The 10,530-nt window shown below is 36.0% G+C and overlaps 1 non-coding gene across 1 annotated transcript; it reads right to left on the bottom strand.

Annotated features, from left to right (window-relative positions):
- Nucleotides 1-9,951: 9,951 nt before the first annotated feature.
- On the bottom strand, nucleotides 9,952-10,045 carry TRNAY-GUA (transfer RNA tyrosine (anticodon GUA)). Its single transcript has 2 exons — nucleotides 10,009-10,045; nucleotides 9,952-9,987 (listed from the first exon to the last, which is right to left on the bottom strand). It is a non-coding gene; the product is annotated as a tRNA-Tyr (tRNA).
- Nucleotides 10,046-10,530: the final 485 nt, after the last annotated feature.

A 10,530-nucleotide genomic window follows, 5' to 3' on the forward strand; every position in this document is an offset into this window, starting at 1 on the left:
AAAATTCAATCTCATATGAAGACAAATATTATAGCCAATAATGAAAAGAAGATGGTACTCTCATGCACTTGAAAGGAGGAGTACAATAGTGAAACTCTCTTATGTCTTAAGGGGGGGAGTTCAAAACAAATGAAAATGGTTATGTTGTTTCCTTTCAGCTGACAAAGGGGGGAATTGATGATGAAATTGAAATTGAATTGATGATGATGGTTGTCAGACTAAAATTTTGGAGAACAACATAATTTTCTAGTAGGAATCAAAACTTGTCACTGGACAAGCGATTGGGATGTTGATTGAGAGAAAATGTGGGAATTTTTGTTCACTTTGATGGTCATTCGACCTAGTAAAGGATAAAGGGATCCTTTTGAATTGCATCTTGGCCTTAGATTGAGTTGTCAAGTATTTTGAAAGATATATCAGACTTGTAGCTAATTCACTTCTCTTGGTTCACTCTCTTCATATTGGAGTTTTTGGCATCCAATTTCGGCAGTTTTTTAGGCAGTTCTTCATTGAGGCTCACTTCAGGAGTTTCAACATGAAGACTTGGAGACAATACCCGGTTCTTACATTGGACTTATTATTGAGAGGGGGAATGTTAGCCTCATACTCACATAAACAATCAATAAGTCCAAGTATTCAGAAAATAATGAAATAATGAAATTATTAATCATGAAATTATACTTACTCTAGAAGTCTACGTATGACCAAAGATGAGGATAATGAGAGAAGTTAGGGATGGAGATCACACAAAATCAACTAAGATATTTGTGGAGATATTCGTGGAGATATTTATGGAGAAGGTTCAACCAATTAGCCAAATTGGTAATTTGTTATGAGAACCTCAATTGTATAATACGAGGCCTCATGTGTGAGAGGATAATGTATTATCATTATTTATTTGCTTAAAGCCTTTTTTCTGCCAAAGTTTTTGTCTCATTTTTCTAATATTTTATTTTCATTAATTAATACATTCAAGGAGGATAGATGGAGGTGGGAGGTGAAGAAGAAGATGGTCCAGGCATCACAAATTTCAGCTCTGGTGTTTGTGCCAACCCCAAAATTGGCCCATAAATGGTTTGATGAGGGCCAAAAGATGCGGAGGAGAGCCCCAGTTGCACACCGATAATTTTGGGCAGCTCCATCAAAGAACCCAAGGTGTGTATTGCAGGAGAGGGAAGGGAAAAGGAAGGGTATTATATATTTAGAAGCAGGTTGATTTCAGTAATCCATGAAAAAACCAGTGATATGAGGTAGAATATAGGATTAAGAGATGGGTCGGTTTTAAAAAATTAGTTTGTTCTTGAATTTCCACACACCCCAAGCCACAAATACAAGCAGGGATTTGTAAGGGCCCATCATTTTATCCCACCAAAGCAGGAAATCTGACAAGGAGGAGAACTGTGGAGGCTCCAAAAGGTGGAAGAAGGACAACACTTCTGTTTCATCCATCAACAAAGAGCACCTCCCAGTGTAATTAAATATATTTATAACCTTTTAAAGGAAAACATATAATCTTTAATCTTAAACCTAATTAAATTGCAAAATGTAATTTTTTTTAAAGCTTGGTAATTCCTTTCTATTTCATTTAAGAAAGAAGAGAAGAACATGGAAAATTTTAGGGGCTAATGTTCGCCCATTGGGCTAATTTTCCATGATTTTTCCACAAAAAAGATTCGCCAATTTCCAATTTTTTAAAAGACGATTCACCCAAATTTTAGAATATAAAATTATTTTACCTTAAAAATCGACAACATTATATAGAGGCTATATATAAAATCATTATAAATTTTAATAATTTTACAAATATATCAATAAACATTTTATAGTTTGCATATTAGGGATTAGTGAGATTCGTCAATGTTTTTAAACTTCAAGAAAATTTTCCATCCTTAAAATTTTCCTTGGAGAAGAATACACATCCAACAACTTTTAGATGGCTTCAACCCACCCACCGGGAAACCAAATCTTTTGGCCATCTAACTACATGATAAGCCATCCAAAATTTAAAGGTTTCCAGATTTTATAATAGTGCAATATAAGTCTGAATATCCTTAATATTTCTAATATCTAGATATTTAAGACGAAAACTACACATCTGTAAAGCCATTCGAAACACTACTCAAAAATTTCACAAAACACTACCATGCTAGTTAGCTTATTACTCATTCAAAGAATCAACAGGCACCAAATTTTTGGCACTGGAATCCGACAACTTTGTCTGTGGAAGACAAGGGATGTGCTTCTCAATCTAGTTGAGACGAGCATTTTGGAGTTGGATTTGACGTTGGATCAATTGAAATTTCCTGTGAATTTCCTGGAGATCAGAATTTGGTTTAGATGGCCCAGTTGAACTGGACCTAATTTCTTTGGCCACTATGTTCTTCATAAGCCAATATAAGTAAACCAACTGCTAGAATTGGGTGTATCTGCCACAAGAATGACCAGGTTCCTGCACTAAGGATTGCCACTCTTCCAGATCAAAATCAATGTTTTTAGCTTGCTCCTTTAATTCTGTTTCCCAACTCGATATCAACTGACGAACATGAGGAGGAGTGTTACAGTGGTAAGTCTGAGCTGCTTCCCGAGTTTTCCCTACTATATTGCAACGCCTTCTACCTTTGGCTAGCGGAGGCTGAGCCTGCCCTTCTCCGCACCCTCGACCTCTGTTGTAGCCCTGAGCATTGCCTCCTCGGCCAAAATTCTTTTTTTGAGGGGCGGGACAGGCCATTGGACTAAAATGAAAACCACACATAGGAACACCAAACCTGAAGCAAACCGCACAGAGGAACACTAAACCTAAAGCAAACCACACAGAGGAACACTAAACCTGAAATGCAGAGAATTCCAATATCTACCAACTGAAAACCCGACCAAGCAGACAACCGACCTGCAGAGAGATAGAGAGGCATAGGAGAAATACATAGTCGACAATGGAAGGTACCTGAAAATATAAGAGAGCATAATAGAAAGTAGAAATAAGCAATAGATTCAAAAAACCAAGAAACCACCATGAATTTAACTCGACCACAATCCAATAGGCTGTAAATATTTGTATTTGAAGCCCAAGAACCCTTTGGAGACAGAGGTGTCCTCCAAACAGGGTTTCCCTTTTCCCAATTAACCCAAACTGCTTAGAGCGACTAATACATCATAGGTAGACGACATATTTGTAAGTCCATACCCCCAAGAAATTAGATAGGATCTCAACCTTAATTTCAAAATGCAGAGCCATCAAGGAGAGAAGAATTCTGTAAAGCATAGAGAGTCTGAAAGAGAGCTTAAGTATGACTTCACATTTCATACTGCTTGCTTCAAAAACAAACCAAAATTCCTCAGGATTTTCCAAACTCATAAATCTAGAAACAACCATGATACTAGTCAAGCATAGACAAATAACTAGACCAGAGAGGGTGAGATTAGGATTAACAAAAAATGCATACCCACACCAATCACTTGCCGCCTGAAAGTCACAAATGCGAAGAAGTCTCCCGTCCACTACTGCTCTTGAAACCAGGAGGGAGCGCTTAACTGAGATCGATGAGCAAACGACTATTCTAGAGCGAAACCTCAGAGAAAATATTGATCTTCTACCCCACACCTCCTAAGATAGCTTATCACGTTCAATGTCACCTTGCACATGTAGGAGGTTAAATGAAGGCTGTGAGTCTGAACACCTCTCCTTACGCTTCATAATTACCATTTCCTTGGCTCAGATCCCACCGAGGCCATTACACCGTCTCTCACCCCGATCGGGGATCTTAGATTCAAATCTTGGATTTGAAGGTTGCTATCACATGCATCTTTTGTCAAAATCTGTTTCAGTTGATCCCATCCTTCGCCACGTTCTATTGTGTGCCATGGTTGATCCAACATCCTACTAACTTTTTGGCAACCCCAATTTGCAAGGAAATCCGTTGCCCCAAAATGTATTTTTTTTTAATTAAGAAATATTTTTATATTAATTTTAAATGAAATATTCACATATATATATATAGATATAAATATATATATATATATATATATATATATATATATATATATATATATATATATATATAACATTAGATGTATATAAATTGAATATATATAAGGTATTTATAAAGGTAACACTTATTATTATACCTACCACAAATAGTATATAACACATTTAATTTTATATTTGACTAGCAATTAATTTAATTTGACCAAAAAAATATAGTTTTCTCTATAGTTTAACATTACCAAATAAATTTTGTTATTTTTTAATAATGCGTATTTTTTTTTTTTTAATTTGATTGGCTCACATCTTATTTTACCATCATTACATTTGTACAATAAAAAATAATAGATCATAAACGTCTCACACCCAACATACTGAGTTAAGATCATAAAATTTCAGTGTCCATGTGCTCGAAGCCACATGGAAACTTGATACAAATTTTAGTGTACTTGAATGTGTTAGTGTTTGGCATCAACTCCTTGTAGCATTCGTTGTGATTCACACATTTTAACTCCCAATTGTGTTACTCATAATTAATTGGTGTGCAAGAAACACATTTATTATGAGTTGACAACCATTCAGGAAATTCGTTGGTCACAATTTAATATAGTTTTTACATAAATTTCCATGATTATTTGACCAAACCCTCAACATCATTTCATTTAAATTTACCAATTGTACCAAAATGATGAATATAATTTAAATTTTATTAACGAAAACTGTATTTAGTAGATATATGTGTTTCAAGAATCTACCGAGATTTTATTTTAAAAGATTTAAAAAAAATTAAAATTTTATATTAAAACAAAAATGGGTTCATTTCAAGTTAACTAGAAATTAAAAACATTGTGCATATTTGCAAGCACACCACTTGTTTGAAAATCATATAATTAAAAATAAAATTTAATTATACTATATATATATATATATTTTAATTATAAAAGTTGAAATTATAAACATTCTCTACATAACTAAATCTTTTTAAAAACATTATTATCAAAATTTTAATATAATGTTTAATGATAAATTTATAATTCATTTATCTAAGTCAAACACGTTGGAAAAATGGGAAGAGAGCTTATATTTACAATAAGATAAATTGTTAATTAAACAATATTATTACCACTCCATTCGTTAATTTTAAATATTTGTGAGAAGGTTGTATAATATATCACCCTTCTTCTACAAAGACCTTTTCATCCTTATTATGCATACCACAAACTCAATAAACTACCTAAAATTAAATTAGACTCTAATAACCATATACACTTAATAATCAAGGAAGAGTCAATATGCTCAAGATAGATAGCACAAAGGTCACGGCTCCTGATGGAATAAACTTGAAGTTGGGTGGGGACATTATCATGAAACCCTCCTAGCCACATGAGATACACTCAATTGACAATGGTAAATCTCACCCATTAGTAGTGGGAACATTATCATGAAACCCTCCCAACCACCTGAGATACACTCAATTGACAATGACAAAACTCACCTATTAGTAGTTTTGTTGCACTTTCGAAGTAAACAAATAGTTTTGTTATACTTTTTGAGTGAGTATATAAATTTAGTTTGACAATTTTTTTTTTTTTAAAGTAAATTTAATTCTATTAAGAAAGAGAGAAGGTATTTACATGGTGATCGAAGTCAGTACAATGCTCTGAAGAGAGCCATCATTCCAAAAAACCAACTTAAGCCTCCTTCCAGAGGAGAAGAAACACATGACCATGTTCTAAAACCACCCATGGAGTCCCATACATCCCAAACAAAACCAGGAGACCCGTTCGTCAGCAGCCGGAAGAAACCCATAACCCAGATGACTAAGAAGCAGCCGAGGATAGCCAAAAACTTGATCAAAAAGAAGGAGGATCACCTCCAGCAGAAGCATGCTACTCATCAGGCCGTTCCTCCACAATTCGGCACCAGCCGAATTCTGGTTCATCCTCAAAAGGAGCGTTGAACTGAGCAGAGGGACCGGGATCGGCAGGCTGCATCTCCGTGTCTTGAATACCTCTCCCTGGTTCTGCTCGTGTAGGCTGTGGCATCATACCAATGCCAAGCTAGAACGCAGGGGGAGGACCATCAGTAGCTCCCGAACCTCCTATATGACTATCAGAGCCTTCCAATTGCGTGGTTTTGTAAAACCCCCCAGGGATGTGTGCAGTGACCCTTGGCTGATGAAGCGAACTGTTGAAAGTGAAAATGGTTGACCCAGTTGTCGAAGGTGGCCCTGGAGGCAGATTGGAGACGCGACGCCTTCCTTGCCCACTACGGGTGCTTGGATAATGCCCAAAGAACAGCTCGCTGGTGACCGGCGAGTCCGAAGTGGGGTCATTGGGGGCGCACCTGGGTTGGCCTCGACGACAACCCATTCTCTGTCTAAGGCGGGCCATAATAGGAGGGGCCTCAGACGAATATTCACCAAACACCACACTAAAACCTTGAAAGCCAACAGAGGTGGGAGAGGACCGAACGAGACAAGATGGCTTGTACTCCCCTGTCTTCCACCCACCCCTTTCCAGGACCACACACATAACATGGCTAATGTGCAGGAGGTTCGAGCTAAGGGAAGAAAAATACAGAGGCCTCCTTCCAGAGCCGGATAACATAACAAAAGGAATGCCGCAAGCCTTGAAACTAAAAACCTCAGAGCCAACAGAGATGGAATAGGACCGAACGGGAGCGGAGAGGCAATTTCCTTCAATGTCCCCCCCCCCCCCTTTTCAAATTCTTTACATGAAACAGGACCAATGCACCTGAGACCCGAAATTAGAGGCCACCTCCCAGAGCCTGAACTTCGGCCAGTGCCCCAGAGAGAATTAGCAAAAGCCAGACACAACGTCTCCGCTTCAGGCTCATAATTGACAGAGAGGACCCAGCGTAACACCTCACCTAGCTGCATCGCGCTAGCATTACCCTGCCCCTCCTTATAATTGTCTGCCCTTTCTTGATTAACCCACACCATCACTGCCTCATTGATGGATGCCGCCATCGCTTGCAGGTCACAACGTGCGAGAGCTGAAGCCATAACAACGGATCCTGTAGCACTTAATGGGAGAATGTAATGGCCTGCATGCCAGTCTACCCTTCCCCGATTGACATTACACTTCACGTACAGGGTGTGCAGGTGTCGAGTCGCCTCCCATCACCCCTGTCCCATCACGCTGATTGCCTCCCTATTCACCCGCATCCGGGGAATTTAGTTTGACAAATTAGTTTAATACTTGAATTTGTATTTTATACAAGGAGTTTGATAAATTAATTTAATGCTTGTTTAATTAATTTAATCACTGGTTTTAAATTTCATATAAAAAATTTGAGATATTTATAAATTAAATTTCACTCGTTTTGAGAATTAGTACAATTATATAAATTTTGACCTGGAAAAAATTAACAAGTTATGTTACACATATATATGTTAAAGTGTTTATATCTTAACATAAACGACATTAATTAATCATATTCCTAAATTTTGTTGATGACATTCAACATAGCAATACTTCATTAATTTTCTTATTTTTGTGATGAAATATTTATGCCTTTATTGTTTTTTACTTTAATTAAGCTATATTTAAACTAAGTGGAAAGTACTAGTTATTATGTAGCACTTGTTTAATATTAAACTTAGCTAAACTCAATATTTAACCTAACTAAATTGTAGAATGTTTTTTTATAAATTAATTAATATATATATTATATTAATTTTAAATAAAATTACATCAGAACTAATTATATTATTCGATGATGATGATGATGATGATGATCCACTAAGACCAATATGGTCTATCGGACTTTGAGAAAGTAAGCAATTAATTGATATTTTTTAATGTTTTATTTCTATGATCAAAACAAAAGGAGAGAAGCCTTCCTGGATCACTATAGTTTTGCTGACTTAACAAGTCAAGAAGGTTGGTAGTGTGAAAAAGGTTTTGGAAATAAGAACGAATGTGAGTTAGAGCCGAACAATCCAAGAGAAAGTGTTTTTCATCTTCAACCCTCTTAGTATCGAAAATGTGACAAACTCTTTCGTCCCAAGGCGTTTTCAGAATTGACCAACACCCAGTTTCACTTCAAAGCTCATGAGAATTAGTTCTAATCATTGTAATGCTCATTTTCTTCGTAGCACTGGTCAAGGCAGAAAGATAATTCTGATTAGCAAGATTGGGGTTGATCACCCCCTTATAATATTTTAGCTTCCTTTTTCCCTCTAACTCCTTATCATCCCACAACTTATCCTTAAATTTGGAAGTAATAGTATTTTTAATATTATCCTTATTCTCCAAGATGATATCCTCCTTTATCCCCCAATGGTCAATCCAAGACTAGACATCCTTATGTTGCCTTGCTTGAGCCAGAGGCAGGGGTTTTGGCTAGAGTTAGAAGCAATTTTGGGAACCTCTTGGCTTACATGTTGTAAAGCTTCTTCTTATACATTAGATACCTAAACATAGCCATACTTTCAATGGGGGAAAGACTAGCTTCAATAAAGAGGATAGAGTAACGAGTATTTCCTTTAATTTTGAGGTTGTAGGTTATAAATTGCTTTTGAATCAACTCAATCTTCCTCCATGATTATCTAGATATATTGTAACCCCAAATCTCACATCCATATAAAATAATATGGGTGATGAAAGTCTCAAAGAGGAACTTTTTTTAACTCCATACCCAAAGATCTGTCGACTTACAATTGTTTTCAAGCTCATAATAAGCTTTCTAGCCTCCTATTATCCTTTTCTCCATGCTATAATGCCAATTGAGTTGATGATGAATGTCAATACCTAAATATTTGTATGATGAAATCTTCTCCAAGCAATTTTGATCATAAATGTAATTATCATAATTGATCTTTTTGGATTTAATTATCATGACTTTAGTTTCGTCGATATTAACAATCATGCCCATCTTGGCGCAGTAATCATGAAGGATCCTAAGCTACTTTTCGAGATCGCCATGGCTTTTGGCTAGAAGAAAGATATTGTCACCATAAACGAGAAGAGTAATGATCATACTAGCGAGCTTGGGGCCATCGCATCTTGCAACTTCTAAACACTCTTCTAGCTTATCAATGTAAATGCAAAAAAAGGTAGGGGATAAGGGACACCCTTGCTTAACTCCAATATTGTATTTAATTTCATAAGACCAACCCTTGGTGGTCTTAAGCTTGGAAATAACATTCTCGTACAACCTAATCACAACAACCCTCAATTTGAGAGAAACCAGTATCTCTTTAAGTCTCAGCCATAGCTTATCTCGAGGAACTATGTCGAAAACTTTCATAAAGTCAACAAAACAACAAAAGAGATTGGTTTTATTATTGCGACATTCTTCGGTAATGATCCTAAGAATAAAAGATGATCAATAGTTGAGTGATGTCTCCTAAAACCAACTTGCTCTTTAGCTGTTCTACCATGGCTTTCAAGCTAGAAGTTAATTTTCTTTTCCAAAATAAATCCATAGAGTTTGACTAAATATAACTAATAAAATTCAACATTTAACCTAACTAAATTGTAGGATGTTGTTTTTCTAAACAAATAAATTTTTATATTAAATTTTGAAAAACTTATATTAATAAAGTTGCAAAGACTAAGTAAATTGTAGAATGACTAATAAACCTTGAAAGACTAAGTAAATTGTAGAATGATTAATAACGCTGCAAAGACTAAATTATAGAATGAGATATTTAACTAAATTAAGAAACATTTGCAAACTTGCTAACACATGGAGAATGAGTTACTTAACTAAATTAAGCAACATTTGGTAACTTGCTGAATCCGATCTGCCGGAGTTATTTAACTAAATTATGAAACATTTGCAAACTTGCTAACACATGTAGAATGAGTTACTTAACTAAATTAAGCAACATTTGGTAACTTGCTGAATCCGATCAGCCGGATTCGAACCACCGATCTTTTTTCAATAAATTAAAAAAGCTTTTGCTAACGTATGATAGTGAAAATACAATGAAACAAAATTCCGACTTGCCGGATTCGAACCAGCGACCTAAGGATTCCAGTTTAGGTTTTATCCCACTACAGTCCTCCGCTCTACCAACTGAGCTAAAGTCGGGAGATGTCTATCAATTGTTTTTTATTTTTTAGTTTGAAATGTGTATTTCGCATAAACCATTTGCATCGAATATGGCTGCTGGATATTTTTATATGACGTGACTTCTGCGTTGTATGATATACTTTTGTCATTTAATATTTAACGAACAAGAGAGTATTTCGCTCTCAAGTTCATACACTACCATTATTAATTGCATTTAAGCTATTTGCGAGGGAGTTGTCTATAACGCGACTTTTTGAAAGCCTTTCCGGCGGATTTTTCCGGTCAAAATCCGGCAAGAATTATTGGAATCGCAAGTTTGATAGCTAGTTTCTGCACAATGAAAGCGTCCCAGGGGTTTTTCAGGGTGCTGAATCCAAATATGCAGTTAAAAAACCATTTTAACGGCAAGAAATCAAGATTTGACCTCAATTTCTTCGCCGGATTCCGTCACCGGAATCTTCAAAAAGTCGCATTATAGACAACTCCATTTGCGAGACCATCCA

Source organism: Pinus tabuliformis, chromosome Q (genome assembly GCF_031772625.1).
Source record: "Pinus tabuliformis cultivar Carrire ecotype Pingquan chromosome Q, CPIR1, whole genome shotgun sequence".
NCBI lineage: Eukaryota > Viridiplantae > Streptophyta > Pinopsida > Pinales > Pinaceae > Pinus > Pinus tabuliformis.